This window comes from Heterocephalus glaber, unplaced genomic scaffold (genome assembly GCF_053883595.1).
Source record: "Heterocephalus glaber isolate CG9 unplaced genomic scaffold, H.glaber_assembly_v1.0 deba00001472, whole genome shotgun sequence".
NCBI classification, from domain to species: Eukaryota; Metazoa; Chordata; class Mammalia; order Rodentia; family Bathyergidae; genus Heterocephalus; species Heterocephalus glaber.
The window spans coordinates 97,622,823-97,650,126 of record NW_028258315.1 but is presented as its reverse complement, the minus strand read 5'-3'; the positions used below and the strand labels follow the sequence as shown (position 1 = coordinate 97,650,126).

At 46.4% G+C, this 27,304-nt stretch overlaps 1 protein-coding gene and 1 long non-coding RNA gene across 3 annotated transcripts in view; one reads left to right on the top strand and one right to left on the bottom strand.

Annotated features, from left to right (window-relative positions):
* The window catches only part of LOC110347064 (uncharacterized), a 78,969-nt gene extending 63,239 nt beyond the window's left edge, over positions 1 to 15,730 (top strand). The window contains exon 4 of the long non-coding RNA XR_015439622.1: positions 14,589 to 15,730. This is a non-coding gene — a long non-coding RNA (uncharacterized LOC110347064). The remainder of the gene's footprint in view (positions 1 to 14,588) is intronic.
* Synpr (synaptoporin) overlaps positions 1 to 27,304 on the bottom strand; it is a 290,162-nt gene that overhangs the window by 58,498 nt on the left and 204,360 nt on the right. The window lies entirely within an intron of this gene.

Sequence of the window (27,304 nt, the reverse complement as noted above, 5' to 3'; positions counted from 1 at the left end):
CCTGTGCCATGGTGCCCCACCTTAGAGCCAGCCGACTGTGGACTGAAACCACTACAAACTGTGAGGTAAAATAAACCTTTCCTCCTCTAACTTGTGGGTGTTGAGTATTTTGTTCCAGCAGTGAGAAAGCAACCAAGATAATGGACAAGGAATAAAGGGCTTATATATCCAAACTGGGGAAAGCACTGCCTAAATGGCCTTTCTCTAGGTGATCATGTGTGCTTGTTCAGCAAGGAAGAGCCTCTATCTCAGTTATGAGGATTTGTGCATCTCTCAGGAAAGGAGGTCAAAATGAGATGTTCCATTATGATAGTTACATAATATGATTGTTAATGTCTCCATCATTTGTCTCACTCTTGAAGGAGCCTCACAGACCGTGATCTAGAGGTGGGGAGTTTGCAACATGCAAGCCAGCATTATTTGACATAGTGTACCCACGATGATGTTTTTGTTCACTTGGAACCTATTTCTTTTCTGAACACTTCCTTGATTTTCATGTTTGAACATAAGATCTAGATCTAATAATTATCATGTTTTATTCCTTGGATTTAAGAATATGACATGTATATGGGATCCTACTACAGGATAATGAAGCCAATAGAGGAAAAAAACATGTAGAGAAAGAGGTTGTAATTCTGTATTGTGTCTCTAGTGCTTACTATAGTCCCTGACACATAGCAGATGCTCAAAAATACAAAGGCTGATCAAAAAATGTAGTATGTGTTTAAACTTAAAAAATTATTATAGTAAAAGAGATACTGCCATTAATCACCCTCAAAATATGCCCCATCTCACTTTGAACACACGTATTCTATCATTCTTGTCACTTTCTGAGCCATCTCTGGAGTCCTCTTTCCATATGTTTTTAAGATGTGTGACAAAAAATACAGTGAGTGCTGATGCAAAGTCCCATCCTATGGAAAGGCAGGCTCATAGAGACATTATAATGTGTCTTCATCCACCTTCTTCACCAATTCTGCCACCATGCAACTTCTGGCTCTTCTCCAAAGTCAAAATGACCATGAAAAGGAAACATTTTGATCAATTCAAGATATGGAGGCCCCACAACAGTACAACTAAAGATGCTCATAAAGAGGACTTCCAGAACTGCCTCAGAACATGTTAATAATGATGGGACAAGTGTGTTTGAAGCAAGGGGGAGTATTTTGAATGCAGTTGATGGCAATGTGTATTTCACTGTAATATATTTAAAATCACTTGACATTCACCACATTTTTCAGTTGCAGCATGTATTTTTTTTGACTCAACTGACTTTGCAAGTGAATGAAGTTATCTCAGATCAAAGCAGAAACCCATATAACCCTCTATTTTGAACAGGCATCAGCTGCAGAAATACCCACAGGCACATTCATGTTTGATAAAATTTCTTTTTATATTTTCTTTCCTGTATCTTTGTTGCTACCTTATACCACATCTCCAGGTTTTAATTTTCATTCCTAGTTCCCTTTGAGAAGGTCATTGTTCTATAGGACACTGGATATATTGAATGATTCAAAAGCATGCTTTTCTGAAAGAATCTTTAGTTTTGCATTTCTATGTTTAGCTTGTCTTGGCTCCTAAATATTGTGAGAAGTTTCATGCATGGCCAACCTATGCCAACATTCATAGTGTGGATCTCAAGCCAAGGAACATGAACCAAAGTGGATTAGGCAAGTGAACTGGAAGAGGAAGAGTTTTGTAAGAGAGAATTATAATTAGCAGAATTCGGTATTCAATAAACTTGGCTTCTTTACTCAAGGAAAAGTTAACCCAAAGTTAAGATTTCCATCTGAGACCCACACAACTGTTCTAGAATCCCACCTGCATAAGAAACAGTGGGTCTGATGTTATGTGATGACTCAGGCTAGTAGAAAATACTGATGATGTCTATATCTCTGTAGAATGCTAAGCCAATAGATTGTAACTTTGCATAGTCAGGTATGACAAGATGCCATGTTAAGAAAACCTTTCTTAATCAACATAAGATCTATTACGTTCTATTCTTCCGTGTGCATTAAAGGGGATTATTCTGAGTAATTTGAAATAAGGTTTATCTCTGGTTTATACTGATCTGTGGCCTTTAGTAACCAGGCTGCACAACAGGAGATGAGCAGAGAGTGAGCAAGTGAAACTTCCTTCTATATTTAGTCTTTCCCGATCACTCACAGAATCACCTGAGCTCTGCCTCCTGAGAGATCAGTGGCATTAGATTCTCATAGGACCATGGACTTCGGTTGTGAGCTTCTTATGATAATCTACTGCCTGCTGCTCTGAGGTGGAGCTGAGGCGGTGATGCTAGTGCTGGGGAGAAGCTGCAGATGCAGCTTAACATCAGCAGAGAAGTCTGACTGCATGGAGCCCATACAAAATCAAGTGCTTGCAGACTTGGATCAAAACCTTATCAGTGAGTGGCAAGTGATAATTAAGCTGCATCTGGCGGCTGGCTTTAAGTCAGAGCCTGAGACATTTTATTTGGTGTGTGGCCTACTCTTTGTTTACCACTTCTGTTTGTGCCTCTTTCCCACACTGTGCACTTGTCTCTGTCATAGTTTTGTAATCCCACATGCTAACCTTAGCCAAAATGAGTAAAAAGCAAATCACTGGAGAGCTTCTGTGAAAAGGAGGGAAAACCTAATGATGATGAGAAAGCAGAAGACTCTAAGACTGCTGCCAAAAACAAAATTGCACTTAAAAGAAATTACCAAGAGTTCTACTTAAATTATGGATGTATTAAAGTAGGTGATTCACATCCTCCAGCCCCTTGGTGTAATGTGTGGCAACCTTCAAATCTGCTGCAGTGCATGGAAACCTGCATTGACAGAGTCAAGCCACTGGAGTTTTTCCCAAAGAAAAAAAGTGAACATGAAGAACAGAAGCAGCTGCTGAAGGCCACCACGTCATCAAATGCGTCTGCACCGAGAGCATCGTCTTAGGGGCCAACCGCACCACTAAGGCTAAGGAGCCTTTGCTACTGGAGGAGAGTTGATCCTGCCTGCTGCTAAGGACATTGGCCATGAACTCTTAGGAGAGGCCACAGTTCAAAAGGTGGCACATGCTCCTCTTTCAGCTCCACCACAACTAGACCAATGGATGAAATAAGAGGACACTGAGCCACAGTTGTGAGAGAGGAGTAAGGAGTCATCATGGTGCAGAATCCAGGCTGATGAGTCTACTGACGTTGACAGCAAGGTGACAGTGTTTTCTGTGCAGTCTGTTCTTCAGGAGGATGTGCATGAGGATATGTGATGGGCACTGTTGTTGCCAACCAACACCACAGCTGCAGGACTCTTCAGGTCTTTGAATGGTTACACATCAGGAAGACTGAGTTGCTCATTTGTGTTGCTCTATGCATGGATGGAGCAGCTGCCATGACTGGACAGCCTTTGGGTTTCACTGCTTGGGTCTGAATGTGAGTCTATACACTATGTCACCCATAGAGAAATGCTGGCTAGCGGAACTTAATAATTTGTCACATGAACTTAATAACATTTTATAGAATGTCATTAAAATTACCAGCCACATTAAAGCACAAGCCCTTAACTCACATGTAGCTCTATGGAGAGATGGATGTGGAGCACACACATCTCTTACACAGAGAAGTGAGATGGCTTTCTAGTGGTGGGTCACTCCCAGAGTTTCTAAGTTTTGAGAGCTGCTCCAGAGATTTATTTAAAAAAAACAGTTACCACTGGTAGCCCATTTCAGTGACACAGAATGCATGGCAAACTGCTTATGTGTGTAATATATTCAACCCGTACATATGGGTAAGGTGCTCACCTTGAGCTCTTCTCTCCACCTGAGGCCTTCTGCTGCCCATGGAGGCTTCCTTTGCTTTGTGTGCACATGTGGAAGAGTGAAGGACTTCCCATTTTGGATGCAGCCCTTGAACACTGGAGGACGAATGTCAGAGGACTGATGCCCCAGCTTCCCTGCCCTCTGGCTTGGGAATTCTAAGGTGTATTCCATACCCTCAGAGGATGCCAGTAGGACTGAGTCTCAGTTTCCCTCAGGAGTAATGTACTTATCCGTGAAAGCTGAACTGGTTTTCTCCCCTCTCTGCATCTCTTCTCCCAGTGGTTGCTTGTGACTTCTGAGATCACCTTCAAAACAGCCTCTTGGTGCCCTTATGTCTTTGTCTTACAGTCTGGCCAAGTAGCCCAAACTCTGCCAGCCATCAGCAGTTCTACTGTTAACTTTTTAGGGTACATTCACATTCACTTCTTTTTTTTTTAAGCTATGTTTTGATTTGTGGACTTGCTCAATGATTACTTTCCAAATAAATGATATATTTTGAGAATTTTTAGCATTTTGATTCCAGAGAAGGAAGTCCTATGTCTTTCTAGCCACAGTTAACTTTCTATTGGCATTCCTATTAGGTTCAAGTTTGGGACACACATGCATGTAAGCCTTAGTTTCTTTTGGGAAATTTAGCTTTGAAACTATAATTTGTGAAAATGAGCCATAAATTTGGTTTATTTATAAAAAATAACTTCACACTTCCCTTGGTAGATTTTACTTGGAGAATCATCATCTATTGAATGACTGGAATCAACATGCTAAGATGTCAAAATATAAAACTACAGTGTAATGTATTTTTTTCAGTGCTGCAAAAACTTTAAATTATGAAACTGAAACAACAGATGTCCTGGTGCAGTGGTGGAAGCAGAAGTAGGAAAGAGAGAAGGAGGATGCTTTCCTTCTACTAAGCACATGCTAAAACAAATCAGGAATCTGGGGAGGCGAGATTTGTTTTCCCAACAGTAGATGCCAGTGTCTTATTTGTTTTATTTATGGTTTATAAACAACCTGCTACTTCCAGGAATGATTTTGTAACTACAGATTATAGAAACAATAAAATAATGTTTTAAAAAGTCAAAGAGGGTACAGAAATATTGCGTGTGATTAGAGCATGTCCACTAACCAGTGCCAGGACGGTGCTGTATCACTGACCATTTCAGGGGGTTAAACACCGCTATCTGCTTTTGCCCTCCTGTCTCTAGGCCGGCTTGGATGGCTCGGCTTTGTCCATGTTAACTGTAGGGCTCAGGAGAAGAAGGGCTTCTCTTTCTTCTCCAGCTCCTTTTGCTGATGGTGGAGGCACAGAAAAGCAAGCAGAAACACATGGATCCCATTGGGGTCTCACCTGGGAAGTGGCAAACCGTCACCACCGTCCACTTTCTGTTGACTGTCAAGCCCAGCGTCAGTGGACAGGAGGATATGCTTGTGTCTCTGTGACCTTGCCAAATGTGGCCTTACAAATATTAGCTTGGGAAAGGAGATGAAGAACTGTGTCCCATAGCTATGTTTACCCTGAGAAATCCTATTAGTTATCACAGACTGCTGTTTAACGTTCATTATGCACCAGTCACAGGCCTCCTTCTGTTTACCAAACATATTCTCACCTTTACATTAATTATTCTCTCTGCTTGGAATTATTTTCCCTTCGTCTCTTCTGCTGCTATAATGTAAGATCCACGAAGGCAATTTTTTATTTATTTGTATACTAATGCTGGTTTTCTCTCTCTAGGATGCCATCAGCTGCTTAACTGTTTGGATTCATGCATCATGAGAGTGTAACTCATCAAAATTCATTCTAAATTATTCATCTCTTAGCTATGTGATAATCTTGCTGAGATACTTCAAATCACAGTGGGCTTAAGTTGTAGGGAAAAGAAATATTGTTTGGGAAGGACAATAGTTAGAGTAAAATTTATTCATCAAGGGGTCTAACGCCCACCACTATGACTCAACTCTTAAAATATCTTGGCTGTACTGACAACAGGGCTAAGTATTCCAACGAAAGGTTCAGGATCCTACAATATACACGGTTAATTAGGCAGGAATATTCCATGTGGCCAAAAAAGTCTTCTTCTTCTTGGGAATTTCAGCTTATCCCAGGACACTTGAGAAGGGGATTAGGAGCTTAGTTTAGAAGGCACATATTCATTCAGTGTTGCATTCATTTCCATAGGTAATTTGAACTCAACGTATGAAAGTACTTAAGGTTTAAATCTGATCTAAGATGCTTCCTGTGACTGGGACATACCCTGACATCATAGACCCCTTGTGATGATTAAGCTAACTTGTCCACTTGACTGAATGAAGTGACTCCCGGTGAAGTGACTGGGTTGGGGGTGCTATACTCAGTGAATTGCTCCCCTGATATTCACAGCTCAGTGTGCTGTTAGGAAGCGGGTCCCAGTTAGAGACAGGTCATTGGACTGTGACTGTGGAAGACACATGTCTTGCTGACACTTTTTCAGTTTTCTGCTTCCTTGCCAACGTGAATTGAGCATCTTTGCTCCACTATGCCCTTCTGCTATGATGTTCCTGTCTTACAGCCAGCCAGCCATGGAGTGAACCCTCTGAAACCATGGCCCCAAATAAATCTCTCTTCCTTTAATTTGTGGGCGTCAGGTATTTCGTACCAGCAAAGGGAAAGCTGACCAATGCACTCTGTCAGTGAAGAGTGTCTGTCTTTAACCATTCATTAATTTGCCCTTACAGGTGTGCCACGCACTAGGCCGGTACTCAGACATAAAGATAAATGCCTCAGAAAGCTCATGCACTAGTGAAAGTTAGGGACATAAACAGGTGATAACTGTGAGGTAAGATCTGTGTTGGAATGAAGATGTCTGAAATGGGTGGAATTGCCAGAGCATAAGGTTTAACGTGAACATAAATGTAGGTTTAATATTTAGAGGGATTGCCAGTCATTTCCCAAAGCAGCGTTACCACTTCATAATGCCACGAATAAGAGAAATTGAACTTTCCTACCTCCTCATCCACACTCGTTATTGGTTGTCTTCCTAATTTTAGCTATCTCAGTGAGTTTGAATGGCTACCTACTTGTGTTTTGATTTCTGTTTTCCTACTGACCAATGATGTTGAATATCTTTTAAGGTGCTTTTTGGTTATTTGTCTATCTTCTTTGGATAAATGTTTATTTAAATTTTCTGCCCATTTTCAAATTGGGCTGTTTTTCTTATTGTTAAGTTGTAAAAATTCTTCAAATATTCTGAATACAAGTTCCTTTTTGTTATATGGTTTGTGAAAAAAATTCCCATCTTTGGGGTGTCCTCACTTTCTGGATAGTGTCCTCTGAAATAAAAAATTAACTTTTGATGAAATCCAGTTTATCTATTTTTGTGTTATTTCTTATGCTTTTGTTGTAAGAAATTATTGATTACCTCAAGGTCATACAGATTTATCCAGTGTTATCTTCTGAGAGTTTTAGTCTCAGATCTTGTACTATCTGTGATGCATTTTGAGTTAATTTTTATATGTGGTCTGAGGTAAGCATCCAACTTCAGCTGTCTGAGTGCCACTTGTTGAAAAGACAATTCTTTCTCTATTAATATGCATTGCATCCCTTATAAGAATCAGTTGACCAGAAGAGTAAAGATTTATTTTTGGACTGCCAATTTTATTCCTTTGGTCTACGTATCTATGCTACTCCAATACCACAATCCTATGTTCTGCTACTTCTATTAAAATAAGCTGTTCCAGGGCATATAAGTAGGCTACAAAAAATCAATTCTTTTTTTTCTGAATTTAGTTCTAATAAAATATCCAAAAACCATTTTCAGAGTCAGTAGAAGGAATAACAAGTTATAACATGCTGTCTAAAAAGCCCTTCTATGAGGATTTATCTTTTTTCCTACTTACAAAAATTCCTTGGAAGTCATAATTTTAGAATCACATTATAAACCCCTGACTTAATATGTCTTTAGTTGTAGTGTATTTATTTTCCACATAATTATTTTTCTTAGTTCTGTTAGTTTCCAGCTGTGCAGTCTTAGGCAGGTTACTTAATTCCTCTGATCCCTAGTTTCATAAAACTGAGAGACCCTATTCTCAATGGTTTCCTATAAAAATCAAATGAAGAGGAAAAAAAGAGAAAAAAAATCAAATGAAGAATGCTTATAAAAATCTCAGCTGAATAGCTAATTCACAGGATACTTAAAAAGCTTAGAATATTAGTCTTTTTAATTCATATTTTTTTCTTTTAAAAAGATGGTTTTCTAAGCAATTTAATAGGTTAAGAGAGTCCTAAAATATACAGGCTGCCCCACTCCCTGTACTTTTCAGAGCTTGGCTTTTTAGCATTTCTTCTCATACGAAATTCCCCATAACTTTCCAATAAATTTCTCCTTTGCTTTTACTACACAAACACAATTATTAGTTTTAGCCTCTAGCAAGGACTCTTAGTGATACAAAGTCTCTCTCTACCCCTGCCCATTCTTAGATTTTTCAAAAATCAGTAGTAGGGCCATTTAAAGTGGGCTTTCCATATGCATGTATTTGCTGAATTCTTTCATCTCCCAAGAACCTCATTCCTGAATTTCCTTGAAATGTTTTTAATCCCTCTAAAGTTCCAGAATCTCTTAAATATTCCAGAATTCTCTTTTAATGAATGTTTGAGGTGTTCTATAATAGGAGATGGTGACCTTGGTAATGACAGAGAAAACCACAAAATCCTTCATTGATTTCCATCCCACATGCTGAAATACAAAAACGACTAGGACAGAGTCTTGTTTCTTAGAGAGCCTGGGCCTGGTGGGGGGACAAGACACACAGGAATAGCAGCCATGCCAGAGAGACTCTGATAAGTGCTATAATTGCAGCATGGGTCAAGAGGGATGGGAGTTTGAAGGAGGGGAGATTAATTCCATGCTGGAAGGGGTGGGGAAGATTTCAGAGGAAGAGATGAACTTCAAGTGGACTAATCCTCTGGTAAGTGCCCAGTGTCCAATTATCTGCCAGAAATGGAGTTTGCAAAATGAAGCTAACCTATAGAGGAGAGTTTATTTTCTCTTAGCGTGCCACACTGTAGTTTCCAAGGCTTGTGTCGTCCTGGGTGGCCTGCTAAATGGCTTAGGACAGGCCTGTGGACTTAGGATGCCAGCATCTGTCTGTCTGTGCCCAACATGTCTGAGCTGGGGCATCTTCAGGATGTCAGGGGGAGTTAGTGACACTGACCCCGGACTGGGTTGGGGCCAGTGTGCGTCTTAGCAGCCGTCAAATAAGGTTCAAAATTTAACTACAGTGCCAGCTCCAGCTAGTTGCTTGGGCTCATTAGCTACAAATGGAGACAGCAGCAAGGACAGAGCCTGCAACCTGTTCTTCACTGCCTTGAAAGCAGACACTCATTTTCTGTTATTTCCACACTGTCTCTGCTTCTGCCCACACACGCAGCAAACTTTCTTCTTCAATTTAGGAGAGAAAGGATGCTCTGAATTAATCTGGGATGGACAATCAGTCTGAGAGTGTCCTCAAAAAACTGGTTACTGCTCCTAGCTACACTGGCAGTGATTTTGTGTGGAATTCTCTTTTCATGCTGGTCAATTCTAAGGCTTTAGGAAAGACTGTTATTTGAAACACAAAATGTTGTGTTCCCAGGTGACAATGAATTCATTATCTAGCCAAAGAGCAGGTAATTGAAAGAGAGAAAGCCACTTTCTAAAAAAAAGTTTCAGCTTCTCAAAGAGGATGGTTTAATTTGGTAAAATAATTTGCCCCGTGCCTCTTCCCTCTGCCCACGAAGCCCTTGTGATGGGCAGTGTTTGCCCTGGGCTTTCACGGAGGGAAGGAGTGGAGGCCGATGCTCCCGCTGAGCCAGAACCTGGGAGCCACATTCCCAGAAGCTCGCTGGGAGTCATAACATTCCTGAGGAAGAGTAGGAAAAGGAGAAACAGTGCCCATGGGAACTCTTAGCGCTGCTCTCACCTGCACACCAGTTTCTAAAGTTCGCAGTGGCCCCGTGCTCTGAAGATCCCTGCACAGTCAGTCTTAGGCCTCTAGCTTTCAGAACGGTGACAACTCTTAGCTGTCTAAGCCACTTAGTCTGTGGCTCTTTGGTAGCATAGCCCTAGGAAATCAATGCTGCGTGGGTGATGCCTGTGACCTAAGACTCCAGCCCATGATCCACTCTCTCCCTGCTTCCTCCTCTTTGTACTTCACGCTTTGGGGTCCCTAGGACTTTTGGCTTCTCCATAATCAACTTCACACTTTTCCACTTCTTTCCCTGTTTCCTTCCTAGCACTGTTTCCTTTCTGCACCTGCTTAAAATCGACTCCTCACTCAGAGACAGCCTAAAGTGAAACCCTCCAGAAAGCCTGGTGAGAATAACTTTCTCCTGTAAAGCACTTCGCACATACCCCCATTGGGCTGTGCCATTCGGTGAGCTGTGTCTCATCTCCCTTCATATACTCTGTAAAATGAAGGCTGTTTTGTTCACTTTTGTGTTGTGCTTCTCAGAATATGGCTATCACACCAGATGTGTCATGTCTCAAAATCTTATTCCCACCCCAGACCTTCTGAATCAGTGTCTGAACTGAAACACATTCCTCGGACACCGATCCCAACAGTAACGTTTGAGAAGCTCCCCAGACAGTTTTGCAGCAGCAGCTGTCCGTAGATGAGTGTGTGTTTTGCATGTGCACGTTTGCTAAGCGGTTTTGCTTACACTGTTCCCAATCAGTCATCTCAGCAGTTCTGTTAGCAACCTTGTGAGGTAGATTCTGCTACTCCCAGGCATGCCTGCGCCAAAGCTGAGACAAAGGCAGTGTCCTACCTCTTCCACATGAATGTAACCCCCAGGCAAAGCTGAGAGCCCAGTTGCTGAAGGAGAGTGACTCCCCTCTAGCAGTTTCTGCCCCGTGACGGCCAGGTTAGGTGACTCCCTCGCTCTACCCTGTGCAGGAGCAAAAAGGAACAACGTATGACAGGAAAAATGAAAATGTCCAGGTCCCTTTTGCAAAAAGCAGATGAAATCAGACTCTTCCCTTCTTCTCTCCCTCCATCTCCATGTTGCTCATGGTTTTCACGTGCTGTTGAACGTCAGTCTCCCTTGGGCTTGGGGACACTCTCTGGCCTGCATAGGGTGTGAGGGCAGAGGTGGTACCCCAGGGCTCCATTGATGCGCCCTCCCTCTAGCTCCTGGGCCAGTAGCAATGGGCTGTGCTGTTATGGGGGAGTTAAGCTGCGCATCTTCTCTCTCCACCCCACACCCTACCTACCATTCTACGCGTCACCCCGAAAGTGCTGTCTTTCTTGCCCAAACGTGCTAAGTGCCCGGGACAGGAGCCGCAGATAACGGGGCTCACTTATCTCAGCCCTGGATGTAGGACATTGTTTAAAACAATTCTCTTAATTTATGCCCTAAAAGGTGGCTTCTAAAGCCCAATTCTCCAAGTCTAGTTATTACTTAACTCTTTTTAAATTGCTATTTCAGCAAATCCATTTACCGATCTGTTTTGTTTTTTTTTTAATTTTCTTTTATATTCTTCCTTTCTGGCAAGGCATCAACTCTTATGGATTAAGGGGAGCCCAGGTAGAATCCACGTCTCTCCTGATTTTTCAGGTTTGTCTCTCTAATCCCAGGATCATTTGGCTGCTCTAGCACTGTGCTTGGAGAAGTCACTGACACTCTGAGTAGCATTTGGTTCCTCACGGCCTTTCCTGTCCCTTCTACATGTGCATGTGTGCGTGTACGGAGGAGCAGAATAATGTGGTGACCAAGCGCGCAGGCTGGGAGCCAGGCGCAACTGTGGCCTGCTGGCAGCTGCAGCGCAATCATGGTGGCCAGATCCCCGGGGGTGGCTGTGGACAGGCGGCCCCAGGTTCTGCAACGGCTTTGCCGTGAATCAAGTTGGTAGTTCAGTTTCTGAGTGCTGGTTCTGTAGATTCGCTGTTTCTCCAGTTGTTAAAGGGAGAAATGATTGTTACCTCTAGACCTTGGAAGTGCAAGTGAAGCCAAGATCGATGCTTTGGCTCCAGGGGAAGAGAGTCACACCGATGCCAGCTCTGTCTCTGCTCATGACGGTGAGGAAGACTATGTGCAACCTTGGCTGGGGCCAAGCGAGCTCTACATGTTGGTGGACAAAGGTGGTTTTGGGGAGAAATTAGTAAAGGTGAAATTGTGACCTCACTTTTTCCACACGTCTAAGTAAAAACTGCATCCTTTGACGTAACACCCGGGAAGAGGTTACCTAAGTGTTACCTCCTAGTGGCTTTTCATGGTCACTGGCCCAGGAGCTGCAGCCTCCAGAGAAACTGAGACTTCTTACTTTAACACCAGGGATGAGCTCACGTCTCCAAAGACATGGCATCAAACAGAGGGCTGCACAGGGAAACTGAGTATGGGATGATGGCATATTCTATGCTTCACTCGAATGTTAGCAGTGCTAGGAGCTCGGACATAACCTCAATAAATCTACCTGCTTAACATTCCCTGAAGTCTGGCTCCAAATCGAGGCTACATAATACCCACTAACATTCTGTGAAACACATCCTGGTTTAAAATAAGATGTTGATGATGATGGGAGATCAAGAGGGAGATACATTTTGTGGATTCCTTCTTGATGAGGGGAGACAGGGCGGTGGAGAGGGAGAGGGGGAAGAGGAGAGAGAGGAAGAGGCGGAAGTAGGAGAGATCCTTTCTCTCCTGCAGTTGTTTCCCAAATGAGAGTTTTCTCGTAGTCAGATATTAGCATGTGGGAAAGGATCCAGTGGGCAGCACTTCCAACCCGCTGAGAAGAGAGGGATCATCCCTCTGTGCATTATTGAGTATCTTAAAGTCCTCCTAGAATCTTCTGTTTTGTGCTATAACTCAAGACAGAGGCCTTTAATAGAATTAAGTAGCACATTAACTCTGATGTGCTCCGGGAAGAAAAAGTGCCACGCTAAACCATGCCAACTTTTAAAAACTGGACGCTGAGGCCATGTGCTTGACAAATGGGGACCTGTTCCCACCAGGCGGCAGGATGAAGCCACGCAAAGGGTATGGTCACCTGCAGGGTCGCCGGGCTGAGGTGGCCAGGGCACAGGAGGGAGGTGCACACAAGTCATCTTCCTAGGGTGCTTTCTACCTTGAGACGAAGGGCACGAGAGCCTCTTTGCTCAGGCTGGGCTCTCTATAGCTCCATAGGCAGATTTATTTAGCAGCTTTTTGTCTGCAAAGCAGCGCCGCCATCTCTGGGGCTCTCCCGAGGGACAGGTGTCCCTTTGATGCAAATCTAGGGCAGCTACTGGTGGCTGCTTGCGTTTCCAGGGAAAACGACAGGACAGGGTTGTCTGGGTATCTTCTTTACAGAAAGAAAAGGGAGCATTCGAGGCTGGTGCTTTGGAGGCAGAGCTGCCCCCCGAAGCCCCTCTCCACGAGGACATGCACAGTGCTGACACGAAGGCCCTGGGGACGCCGGCTCAGGAATGAGAAGCCAGGAAGTGCTGCCTGCGGCCCCAGCCACCCAACGGCTCCTTCTGCACAGGGCCCGGGGTCTCTCTTCTCTCTTCTCCACTACTGCTCGCCAGCTGCTCCCAGTCTGCAGGTCTCGGCCCCCATTTCCGCCCATGGGAACTGTACCCCTACTTCAAGATCCTGTCCCCACCTCTCTGAGACATTTCCTGATTGCCTCCCAATAAACAAACACTGCTCCTCTCTGGCCTTTCGGACCTTTCATTTTTCACATTTTGATTTCTACTCCTTGGGGCCCGTGGTTACCTCTGAGGGTCGCTGTGAGCCCTCTGAAGACTGGACTGTAAATCTCGCTGACAGCCCTTTCTCCCAGCGCTGAGCAAGCCGAACTGCACCTCAACACCTGCGGAGGACTGCAGCTGGGCCAGGCCACCTGCGTCCTCAGCACCTGGACAGCGTCTCCTGTCGGTCGCTGACATTCGCTCCCCCTCTCCCTGGTGATGGTGATGTCCACCCGGGTCCCACGTGCTCCTGATTAACGTTTCAAACGGACTCTATTTCCCCTGTGCCACCACATTTTAAACGCAGACCATCCCTGCCTCTGCTTCCTCACCCCACTTCCCCACCCACTCCCCCGCCACGGCCTGTTGACCTCTCCACTCCCTCCTAACTGTGGCCTGGCTCCCACCCTCCGAGTCTGCAGGGCCCAGTCTCATCCATGGCACCCGGGGACGTCCATGCGGCAAGTCCCCTGGAGGATGTGAATCTGAGCTCCCTGCAAGATTGCCAGGTGCTCACCGAATGCCACGCTCCCTGCCAGCTTAGAGGACAAACCCGGGCTGCCCAGCAGGGGCGGAAGCCCCCACAGCCCGCATGGCACGGGTCCCCTTGCACAACAGGCGGTAGGCAGCTGGGCCGTGTGTTCCTGCTCAAACCACACCCTTCTCTCTCTGCTGCTGTTGCTGTCCCGGGTGGCTGGGGCGACAGGCTGCTGCCACCACACCTGGCTCCCTAGCTTTGTCTCCTCACTCATCTCCACTCCTCCGTAGATTCTCAGGTCAGAGCCACCTCTCCCAGAGGTGTCCTGGTCCCCTACCCACCCCTGGCCTAGCAGCAGTGAGGTGCCCTCGACTTTTACACTCCTCTGTCACCCGTACCAGCCCGTGCTACACCAGGCTGTTTATGTGGCTCTCCCCAAAGAGGCCCTCTGTGCCGTTCCGTGGGACATGAACTGTCTCAGACACTCCACACAGGGGAAAGCAGCCCCTCAGATGGTTCTGGCCTCAAGAGGGACCCACTTCAGCCTGCATGGGTGCGCACAGATTTTTTTGGAATGAAGGCGATAGATCCTGTGGTTTCCTAACCCCTTTTTCTCTATTCCCACTTTCAGGCTATGCTGGTTCTGATATTGCCAAGGTAACCAACAGTCACAGAACACAGATTATGACCTACTTAGGCCCTTCACCACAGAGACTCGGGAGCCGAAGAATCTCTCACATCTCCCATGTTTGCTTGGGAGTTGGCAGCAAATCTTCTCCCCAAATCATTTATTTTCCCCTTTGGAAGGTGATGAAGACTTCACATACCCAGTTCCATGGCAGCCTCCTCCCCTAACAGAGACTCAGCTGACACAGGGGACTGCAGTTCCAAGGCCAAATTCACCTTGAGTCCTTCTGAGGGCTGTTCTTCTTGTGAGGATGACTCTTCCTGTGAGGATAGAACCCTTCGCAAAGACATACCTTCCACCTTGTGTTCTTCAGACAACCAAGTCCCTCGTCTCTGGGACATGTCAGGGACTGATGGAGTAAAGGATCAGATAATTCAACACGACCAGGTTCAAGGCGACCCCCAGCAGTTTGGCAAACAAGGCTTCGCTATGGCCTGGGCTAATGATGATGGCCTTGAAGAATCAACTAACAATGAAAATCAAAACAGCCACAAAGGAAATCAGACAAATTACGAAGACCATGTCTCAGATGTCTTCGAACCTACTCCAGTAGAGGACTTCAGACTGTGCAACTGCTCCTCTTCACCCATGGCTCAGGTCAGGCATCAGGAACACTCACTCATGTGCTCCTCACCAGAGGAGGGAGGCAGCCCCGTCCCAGAGATGCCCCCGATGCCCAGGGGTCGGTACTGTGCCAAGTTGGCAAGTAAGACGACCAGAAGCCAAGAGTCGGGAGTCACAGGGACCTCCCGGACCTCCTGGGCGCAGCCAGAGGACGAGGACGCTTGTTTCAACATGCAGAGCTGTCTGAAAATGGGCCAGATGTTCCGCTGGCTGCAGAGGAAGATCCGTGCAGCCCTGCGTAGAAGAGAGGACCCTGAGAAGGCCACCAAGAGCTACAGGTACCAGGCACTGAGAAGACTCCGTCTTAGAAACAATAGGATTGAACCTGAAGAAGCCCTTGGTTAGGTCAACCCTCCATCCTCAGGTTTTTAAAATTTCTTCCTCTCCCCTATTTCACAACAGGTTCATTTTTTCTGAATAAAACAAATATTCTTGTAACAAAAAAAGTAGACCACATGTCTCTCCTTTAAATAGCTCTGTTGTCATTTGCCCTTAATAGAAGATAAACATATTCCTTAATACAGTGAGAATAAAACAGTTTAAGAATTCATTCATTGAGCAATTATTATGTACAGGCACTGTACCAGGGTGCTGGGGATGCAGCAGGGAGGGCGTGATACCATCTCTCTGTGGCACACACTCGATAGGAGAAAAGAAAGTGGACAGCTAAACAATACACGTGAAGCAAATGCTGCAAAGCAAACTGAAGAAGGCAGCGGGGGGAACGATTCCTCTGCATTTAGATACAGGGGTCAGGAAAGGCCTCTCCAAGGAGCTCACAGTTGAGCAGGCTGGGAAGAAGAAATTGCTCAGCCACCTGGAAGCAGAGGCGGAGGCCCTGGGGATGGCTGGTGTCACGGCCTGGGGTGGAAATGGTGTCTGAAGGGGCACCGCAGTCCACCTGGCAGAAGGCCAGGCCAGGCCTGTGTGGGTACCGGCAGAGGCCTAGGGTGCACGGCAGACTGAGGCCCCCCCTGCACTGTGTTCTAAAGGGGCGCCAGGGCCACGTGGGCAGGATGGCACAGGCTGTGTGTGGCTGCAGTGCTGCCCCCAAACCACATGTGAGGCCGGGGGGCCTGGGTTGAAGCCCTGTCTTTGCCCTTCTGATCTGCACCCCTTCTCCACTCGGTGCAGGCCTGTGCACCCCCTCCAGGGCTCCCATGTCCTCTGCCACTGCTGCGTTTGGCCAGAAGGAGCCAGAACCAACAGGCCTTAGGGTGCGGGGAGCTTGGCCACCGCAGCCCCAGGCTGGCCTCTCTCGGTGTCCGACCCCGCACACGTGCATTCTCGAGAGCTCCGAGGGAGCTGGCTGCCGCCTACCAGGTGAGCTCAGCAACACCAGCGGAGGCTGGGCATTTGGGCCCGACCTGCCCGTCCCGTAGGATTCTCCGAGGCATCTTGCTCACCACTTCCTCACATCGGGATGCAGGAAGATGCTATGCCATGGTGACCCAGAGAGCAAGGCCGTGGGCTTTCGGACCGGGCCTTCCCTTCCTCCCACTCTCCGGGCACCATGTGCCTCGGTTTCCTTATCTGTGAAACGGAGCGAGGTCAGAGCCCACATCTTGGGATTGTCCTGTGTAATTGCCAGAGCAGCGCCTGGCGCACTGGACACCCTCGGCTCCTGGTCACCACAGCGCTGGCCGCTGGGGAGACTGTGCAGCTCTCTGGCCAAGACTCTGACATGTTCTCAGTGTGTGAGTACTGCACTGCGTTTCTCCAGCAGCCGTCCCAGATTTCAGGTTTAGCAAACAGGAAGCGCTGCTGAGAATCTGAACTTGGAAGCTGCGGACCCCAAGTAGTTCTGAGAGAGCGGGCACCGGAGCCAGGGGGGAGGACAGTGCCTTACTGGAAAGGGTCCAGCAGCCCTGGGCCTCTGGGGCAGAGCTGGGAGTTCTGCTGTGAACAGCGGCGCTCACTCCGGGGAGACCAGGCTGTATTCCCTCTTCCTTCTGACCTGCTGTTTGCTTATCTCATTTCCTTTTAACTGATAATAAGGCTCAGAGACTTCCGAACAAATGGTCATAAATCTGCAAATATTTGGCCTTTTTCCACCAGAAAGTTGGGCTCCAAAGAGGCGAAATTGGCGTTTCAGTTCTAGCTCTTATTTCCTGGGCCTGGGATCTTCACGCAAAGACTCGACGGCTGGACCTGGGGAGCAAGTGGGGCCAGGCCAGGGCGTGGGCATCACGAGGCTGGGGTTTGGATTCTGACCTCATCTCTCAGCCGCTAGAAAGCTGCTTTGCGCCTGTTCGGTTGTGGTCGTAGTGACACCGACCCCCTTGCTGCAGGGGGTGGAGGGAGGTGCTTGGTGGGGCTGTGTACCGAGCTGTCCCCGGCCATGGGACAGTCTGAGGACACCTGGGACCACAAGCTCCGCTCCTAAGACCACAGCTCACCTCTTCCTGATTGTTCCTGATGGTGCAATGCGGCAAAAGAAACGCCCAGAGCTAACTGCAGGGGAAAGGGCTGACAGAGTTCGCACTTTAATCTACGGCACATAGCGGGCCCTGCGTTAACTACACTGTAAAGGGATATTTAATGACAAAGGAAGATGCTTGTGTATTCAGTGGAAAAAACAGGTCAAAACAGAACATACCATCTGATTCCAGACATGAAGAAACATTTGGATATATAAATGACAAAGATGAGTGTGCATGTGTATGTATCTGCATTTTATATACGATGTGCATGTATCTACTAACCAAGTGTTAGAAGGGGTTTTCTCAGAGTGGTATAATCTATGAGGATTTATACATTCTCTTTCTGGTTATCAGAGTTTTCCCCACAATTCTCAGGTTCCATTTCTGGGAACTGACGATGGCATAAACACCTGCAGCTTGCGGGAGCATGTGGGAACCTGTGAACAGAGTGGGGCTCGGGCCGGAGGGAGAGCCCGCCTGCTGCCGCTCGGCACGGGCCCTGAAGGAGCGCTCACATTTGCCCGCGCTTATGAACGGAAGGCTGTGTCTGCCTTGCAACCCTCAGCAATCCTGCAAGGTAATTGTCACTCTCATCATCGTCATTACGTCTTACTGGGAGGGGAGGTCAGGGAAGGTCCCGTGGCCGCACAATTACATGCAAGAAGGAAAGCCAGGATCCGATTTCAGAGCTAAAGTGCCAGTCTACCAAGCTGACTGATCAATTCATTTAGTCAGTGAACAAACATTCATGGAAACCCCTATGTCCAAGACATGAGTATTAAACAAGCAGGTGTGCAAGTGTTATGAAGACATAAAGGAGGGTTCCATCATAGAAACTGACTAAGGAGAGGCTCATCTGTGGGGCGGTGCATAAGGAGGGTGGTGAAGGAGGTGAAGAGAGACTCCAAGAGAGGGGTTGTTTGAACGGAGATATCAAAGGTAGCATAGAGCCAGTCAAGGAGTTCAGATCAGAGGCAGATGGCAAGTGCAAAGGCCCTGAGGCATTATGAGTTAGGTGTTCTGGAGGGGTGTGAAGGAGAGGAAAATGGTGAGAGGTGAGACCCAAGGTGTTAATGTAATGCATTCCCTATTTATTCCTCTGTGAATGGGGTTATCTTCCTTTGTAAGAATAAATCTTCTTCATCAACTCTTTTTAATCATATGCACTCTGCGGATGTTTTCTAATAGCTGGAGTATCTTCCGGCCTTGCCCCTGCTGGCGTTCCACCCCCGACTCCGACTCTGTGTCCTTCCAGGACAGAGCTAACTGTCCCCATCCCCGCAGGCAGAAGCAGTCCTTCTCCAGACCCCCAAGGCCGTTGCCTCCAACTGTCTAGCAGAGGGTGGCTCCTGTCCTGGGCTCTGCCTCAGTCTTCCCTCCTGCCCACACCTGCCTCCCAGAGGCCGGCCCAGGCCTGACTCATGGCCAAGTCTCTTTCCTGCCTATGTGAGCCCTGCATTCTGCACAAAACCAGGGCTCTGATGATGTTGATGAAGAAGTGGTTACATGAATCCAATTTATTTCAGCAAAAATAACAACCAAAAATGAATAAATACAAACCCGAGCATCCATACACTATAATTAAAGCAACAAACAAAACCGTATCAGCTTCTGCCTCTGAGGGTATTTTTGACTTCCCTGTAATGGTTTCTGGGTATTCACCTTTAAGAGAACACATTGCAGTTGGAATGGAACACGTCAACTCCGGCAGTTTAGGGAGAGCCAGGGCATCTGGTGACAAAGAGCCATCAGCAGAGCCGGAAACGAAATCCATGAGGAAATAAGAGGCCACCGTTTTGCTGATTTGAGCAGTCACTTGGGGGCGGTGTGGAAGGTGGGAAGATGAGAGAGAGAACAGATAAAAGGCACTGCTGACAGAGGTGGATCGGTCGTGTCAGACCAGCGTGCGTGCGTGTGCACAACTGACTCTCTGGCCAACCTGACTCCTCCCACACCATAGGTCCTTCTAAAACTGTCCCTTCCTGGGCAGGGACTCCGCATTTACACATCATCAGAGCCCCTACTGACCTGCATTTCCACCCTAAAGATGGGTAGCAGCATCCCCTTTGCACAGAGGCTGATTCTGACCGGCTGCTCTGGAGGCACCACCATCTCGAGTGAGGTGCTTGGGCTCCATTTCTGGCTCCTTTCCTTTGCTGTGTGACCCCAAGCAGGTGACTCGCCCTCCTGAGCGCCTGTTTCCAGTGACACTAATTCCTTCTTCAGAGGGTGAGCACGAGAGAAGGTGGGCTGAACTGTGCCTGTGGGACATGGGCCATGCCGAGCACAGCGGCAGCAGTTGGTAGCCTTTCTTGTGGAACTGCTGAGTGCTCGAGGCTTAGGTAACTTACGGGAGGGTGGGCACTGTGGGCTATTGTGTGAACTTAGGTGTGGCGAAGGGAAAATAGTAAGCGTGAAGGTCTGTCTTCAGCAGAGCTGGCGATGCACTTGCAGGGGGAGAAGTCTCTCTGACTACACTCCTACACTCAGCAAGCATCATGGCACGGGCAGGCCCTCTCCCCCTCACCCTCCCTTTCCTGCATGTCAGAGTCAGAATCCTCTGCTGAACAGGCAGGCTTTGAAGCCTGGACACACCTAGAGTCCTCTGAAAATAAGGTACAGGTGTGCGGGGTCAGGTGCATCTGCTCCTGCCTCTGGATATTTGGAATTGAGAATTCAGGACCATCAAGACCCAGCACGGACATCAGTCTTTACAGAACATGACAGATGAGGACTCCTGAGAAGTTTCCATCCACTTCCCCTCTACTCCCCTCACAGAGGGAAGGAGCAGACTTCGTGAGAAGGGATGTGGGCGAGTCTGAGTTACCTCTGATCAGGACTATGGTTTGCGTACGGTGATGCCAAGTGGTGCACAGAATCTCCCCAGTCCCCATTCTCCTGGAACGTCTGCTGCCACCTAAGTGGGAGTTGCTCAGTGATACAGCTCCCCCACTGCTGGCCACATCAGGAACAGTTCCTTCCTGCACACACACCTGCAGTCACCTGGCGCCATAACTGTTTCCCTATGTGTCCTCCTTTCTACAGTACGAATTCTCAAGGGGAGAAAATGTACGCATTAAATGGCTGGGATCAGGATCTCTGGCTTTGGGGCTGATGTACCCAACTAAAGCACTGAGTTGGCCTTAATCTCCTCTCTGCCTTCATTCAGATAATGTCCTATAACCTCCATGTTCTGGGGAAATTTTAATTTGGAACAAATAGTTTTCCCTGAAGTTCAAATATGTGACATAAATGTGCCTATGTCTATGGAAATCCAAAACTTTGATCAGATTCTTAAGTGTGTGTGTTGAGGAGCATGATTCTTTTTTTAATTTTTTATTTTTTTTGGTACTGGGGATCGAACTCGGGTCCTTGAGCTTGTGCAGCAGGCAGTGAAACCACTGAGCTAGATCCCCAGCCCTGGGGGCATGATTCTTAAAGAAATAAAAAATTGTTTGCTGTAATTTGTTAAAATCAAGTATATGAAGTAATTCTGAATTCTGTGTGGTAATTTTTTTAGTAAAGAAAAAAGAGGATATAGTATCCTTGATTTCTGTAGAAGAGTCAAGTTTTATATTTCTTTTATTAGTTTCCAGTACAAGTTCACTTAATGCATGGTTTTCTCCACTTCTTAAAATACCTTCTCCTTCATGATCACCCGCTGAGATGGCAGTCACCCTGGCTTGTCTGACCATTGTCAATATCAGCCCGTGATACAGAAAAGGAAACAGAGCCTTAGATCTAACGGGTTCTGAGCCTGTCTGCCTGTGCCAATAACCCCCTTGTCTTTGCTGAACCACTCAGTTTGTGAATTTAATCTCTTAAGTCTTCTGTTTTCTAATGGGTCTAAATCTAGTGGTTTCAGAATTTTCCTTAAGAAGCCAGTGCACATCCTATGGAGAGAAATCATTTTGAAACCTACAGATTATGTTCCCTTTTGAATGTAAACCTCCCCCAAAAGCAAGTCTTGCAGTTATAAACAGATTGTGCAAGACAGGTTGAATGACATCCCACATACAATGCTATTCAAAGGCTTCATGAATATATGTTAAATTTTTCGGTGACGAGAGAGGATACGTTAATGCATCAAGATTCTAATGAAAATGAGAGCCAGGTGTACAGTGAGAGAAAGGTTGCTTTCTAACACTTGGAAAGGAATTCCAAATTGATATTTAAAAAGAAATAAAAAACTGACAGAAGATAAATAGGGTGAAGTTAGATGTACATTTTCACTGCTTTTGGAATTCAGCTCTGAGAAGTGAAACTACATGACTGAATTACAGAGGAAGAAAGGAGAAGCCATGTTTTCTGGCATCAATTACATGGGTTTGAATAGAGGCTCTCCTATGCCTTGGCTACTTGATAATTTAATTAGCTCAACTAAAATGAAGGTGAAATATTACCTACCTATCAAGGCTGTTGATAGGATACAATGTCACCTCTCCATAGGTGAGCATTAATATATTTTCTTCCAGTCCTTAGAATTTTTCTTCCAGTATATCGTAAGCCCAGTCACTATTTCTAATGGCCCATTCATTAAAGATGAAGATCAGGATCCAGAGATATCTGATGTCTCAAGGATACCGGACCTTGTTGATGTTCCCTGAGTATTCTTTAGAATCTCTCAAAGAATCCAGCTTTGGCATTTCCAAAGCTTATCAAGCCAGAAAGAAGACCAGTCCAGTGTTAGCTGTCCAAAATGAAGGAAGACTGGGAAAGGGACTCCTCAACAAGGGACGTTCTTTTCAAATGAAAACCAAAATGGCAACATAACTTAGAGCAATCTTCTCGGTGTCTTTCTACAGACCCAACCTCCATACCTTTGAACTAGCAATGCTAACTTTAGAAATTTTTCTTGAAGAAATTTTTTTAAAAAAAAAAACTAATATGGATATGCATAAAAGCTATTGATTACATCACTGTTTGTATTAGTAAAATTAATTATTGGGCTGTTGATTAGAAATCAACTAATTTTTCACCCATAAAGGAATGGTTGAACTATGATCAATTTGTATAAAAGGAGGCCTTACAGTCATAAAGAAGTAAAGAAAATTTAATTTAAATGCTTGCAACACACTAAAATCAAGGCTATAAAATATTATGTTCCAGTTGATTTATGTGAAAAAGATTAATATGAATATGGCACATATACACATACATAAAAATTTTGGAAAGTGGATACACATGTGGAATGTCTTTTCATCTATGTGCTTTTCTGAACTATCCAAAATCTCTACAACTTTTTATTACCAAACCAATACAAATCAGTTTGGTAATAAAAAAAAAAGAATCACTTAAAAATGCCAAAGACTCTGATAAATCACATCACCACCGTGCCTTAACATTTTCTGTTATTTTCCCCAGGCCCTAAACACAGGAATATGCCACAATTTCCATCCACAGGCAACTTAGGGGCAACTAAGCTCCATTTCAGTTTTTTTTATTTAATTCTGTTTTCACGATTTCATACCCAGCTGACTGGGAGACAGGAAGCATGAAAGAGGAGAGGCTCGTCAAGGTGAGGGGAGGCTTCCAGATAACAGTTCCAGCGGTCCTGAAGAACACAGGGCTAGCGCCCGGCGTGCTCGGCTGCCTCAAATACCGTCTCTGTAAGGGACGTGAGGAGGACACTGAGAAGAGCGGGAGTTCATCTGCAAAGCCTGAGCACCTTCGGATAACGAGGACGTGTGGACAATGGGGGCAGTGACCAGGGCGGCCACGTGAGGAGTGTTGTCCACAGTCTCATCTGCCGTGATTTCAGAGCAGGTTTGAGGGCTGAAAGCCGAAAGCCGAAAGCACAAACGGAAGAGATTGGGTGGAGGGGAAATGATGAGGCTGGCAGAGATGGAGGAAGTGAAGCTGAGGGAAATTACCAAGCCATATTGTTCCTAGAATCCTGTACCACGATGCACCGAAGGGTGCTTTACAGATATTAAAATGCACAGTCATTCCTGTGACCATGGTGCCCAAAGCCTTGAACACTGGGACTGCCACTCGGAATCACTGACAGCAGTCATCTCTGCTGCAGAGGAAACGCATTAAATATACATCACAGCCACTCCTGGGGAAGGCCTCAGGCCCCAGCTCCCGCCCAGGATCCAGTCCAAATGCCCCGGGAATCCGACACATCAGAGGTGCTCAAAGAGCAAGTCCAGGCATCCTAGGGGAAGGCTACCCATCAGCAGCCAAGAAGACACTAAAATAAAAAGCGCCAATCTGGGAACCTGTAGTTCCTGGTTGATCTATTCTTCTTAACTCTGGTCTACAATTCCACTTCATTACTTGCCCCGAGTGGGGCAACATATATTAATTATTCCAATTTAGTTGGATCGGTTATATGTTCCCTTGAAGCTCTTACCAGGGTAGAATGAAGAGAGGTAGCATTTGCAATGGGCTTTGAAAAACAGACGATCTACCTCTCTGTCTAAATGAGGGAAGAAAAAGAATCCAGAAGAGAGAGTGGCTGTCCCAAGGGCCAGAGACCCCAGAGCCAGAGAGGGGCCCTGCCCTGGTCCCTTTCTCATGACCTCTCTGACTTTCACTGTCACCCTGAGCAGGTTTAAAGCTATGCAGCGATACATAACCCACCCTAAAAGCAGGCATCCGAACACCTGCTTTGCTGTCTCCCCTCAGAATGTTCAAGCCTGCAATGAAAATGCAGCTGCCAGTTACCAAGTGGGAGAGCAGGTGCCTCAGTGGTAATTCGCTCATGTAAGAAGCCAGATGAGACAAAGTCCAGTGCATTAAGCACATCTGTGTACTTTGTACCTTATGGCTGATTGCACTTTTTAGCGCTTTACTGATTAAAAAGAGAATTTTAAAAGTCAGATTGTGAGCTTGCTGCTTGGGCTGTTGCCCATGGTATTTCTCACAGCTGACTTGAAACGGCAGTGATGGATGGGGAAGTGTGGGTGGGGAGCTAGCCGCTCCGGCCAGCAGCGGGCACATTAGGAGCATTTTCAGCAGTGTTCATGAATTAAACATAAAGGGCTTAATTTTAGCAAGATGCCCTGCTGGGACTTCAGAGGCTCCTCTCTTGTCACAGTCATACTTTATCTGCTTTTCTTTCCTCCCACTATCCTTTCTTTTCCCTTTCTTCCTTTTTTCCTTTCTTTACTCCTTCCTCCCCAGCCCTTCCCTCCTGCCCTTCATTTCTTTAGTTACTCATTTCTCTCAGGTGCACCCTCTGAAGTGCTGAGCTGCTGCAGGTCTGGGAGGGGCGCACCCACCTGGCCCTCATTTTACCTTCTGGCCCTTTTCCAAACTCGCACTGGATGTGGATGCCTGCTGCCTCTGGGGTGGAAGCAGTTTTGTCATTTGTTTAACCAAAAGGCATTAAAAAATGCAAACGCCTAAAAAGCACATTCAGAAGACAATTGTGAATGACTCCTGCCTGCAGCCTGGCTTTATGACTTGACCCACCAGGTCTGTCTCCCTGGGATGGGGAGTCAGCCAGGGCCCAAATGAAGTGGTGTGGTAGAGCAAGCTGCTTTCAGAACCCGCTGTCCTGACTTCCTGGGATGCTGTGACAAATCACTGTATACTGGGTGGCGTCAGATGATAGAAATGCCATTCGCCACGGCTCTAGAGGGCAGATCTCAGAAACCACGCTGCCAGCAGGTCGGTTCCCTCTAGAGACTGGAGAGCAGCCGCTCCGGGGCACTGCCCCGGTCCTGGGGTGCAGCAGCTCTTGCAATCTTTGGCTTGTGTGGCATCATGGCAGGCTTCGCCTCCATCTGCACACAGCTATCTCCCTGGCCTCTCCTTTTCTGCATCTTATAAAGACAATCATCACTGGATTCAGGACCCACCACAAATCCAGGATGGTTTCATCTTGAGAACCTTAAGTACAAAAAATTACGTCTGCAAAGACCCTGTTTGGAAGTAATGTCGCATCCTCAGATACCAAGGGTGGGCTTGGAATCATCTTTATGGGGCCAATATTCAACCCACTACACCAATTTTTGCTCTCTTCTCCCTAACGTTAGCAGTGTTGGACAAGAAAAGCAGGCAGCAACTGCATTTCCTTGCCACTCCCAGCCTGTAGAGGCCACCTGCACTCCATGGCTCTTGGCTTCCTCCTCCACCTTCAACTTAGCAACAGCCAGGTGAGCCCTTCTCCCTGCGCGCTTCTCCGCCCTTCCTTACAGATCTCATTTTCCTCTGACTGTGACCCCCCAACTCTTTGGCTTCCAGGGACCCTGGATTACCCTGATCTCACCCAGGTAATGCAGGACAATGTCTCTAAGGTCAGCTGATTAAAAATCTTAAATCCATCAGCAATCCTAATTCTCTTTTGCCGGTCAGGCAACTATTTACAGCCCTTGGGGTCTAGGACATATGCTTCTCTTTTCATTGTTGTGTTCTGTTGGGAGTGGTGTTGCTATTACTTTGCTCCAAATCAGGAGTGAATCCAGGGCCATAGACGTCTAACTTCCCCAACACGTGAAGAAAGCCCCCCCCCGCCCAGAGTGGGGAGACTGAGGCAGACACACAGAAGGGGGCTGAGGCACAAGATGAGAGAGAAGCTATCCCGTGGGAACCCCTGCATCCAGCATTCCTGGGGCGGACATGAGCCCTCACATTAGTATGATTATGCAAGCCAAGAGATTTCTCCTGTTTGTTTAAAAATATTTGGAGTCGGGATTCTCTTGTTTATATTTCAAGGAAGTCTAATCATATGTGTGTCCGTGCATCTGGGTGATAAACATCTAGGAAACTAGCACAATTAGCAGGAAATAATTGGGGTGGCTGGTATGAGATAGCTTTCTCTTTTGACTTAATATATTTGTATTGTTTGAATATTATATTTGTTCAAGTGTATTAAAATTGTCACGTACTCCTTTTATAGTTTTAAAGGTGAAGGAAAAATAGATTGCAGCTTCCCCAGAGCCCCAAGGTCTAGGTCAAGCAGCAGAAGCCTCAGAAGTTTCTCTTTCATTTAGTGCTTTAAAATAGCACACGAGTCCCCGTGGGAGCCAATAATTACAAGTTGCTTTTTTCGGCCCTGATAGCTCACTTCGTCCTTTAAAAAACTGTTTAGATGGGGCTACAGATGATAAAAGGCTGGAGCGATGAACAAAGCACCTCCTGGCTCATCTTTGTCAGCCTGACACCTCCCCGCCCAGGTCCCCTAAACTGGCCCCGAAGGTGCGAGTTTGCCCTATTTTCCTTCTCCCTCCTTGGACTATAAATATGCACATGATAGGAGTCCAAGTTAAAAGAGAAGACATGAGAACAAACACCTGCATTTCCCTTGGCAAAACAAAGACGTGAAGGCAGCCTGGGCTCCAGCTGTATTAAGACATGCGATCAGAAGGGCTTGTTAAAATGTCAGGATTATGAGCCCTGAAGAATTCTCCTGCTGCATTTACTTAGCACAGCAGGCTGTGGTGCGCTGGACCCACATTCCTTCCGCTCTTCTTCCTGGCAGGCCTGGTGGACAGAGACCCACTGACCTGGTGCGGCACCTCATCTCCATTCCCCTTCCTTACACGCAACGGTCGCAGCACCCAGGCCAGTGAGCAGGAGCTTCAGGACCCAAACTCAGCCTTGCTGCGACCTGGCCGGAGACTCAGGCAGCTGTCTCTCCAGAGCCTTATTAACCACCCC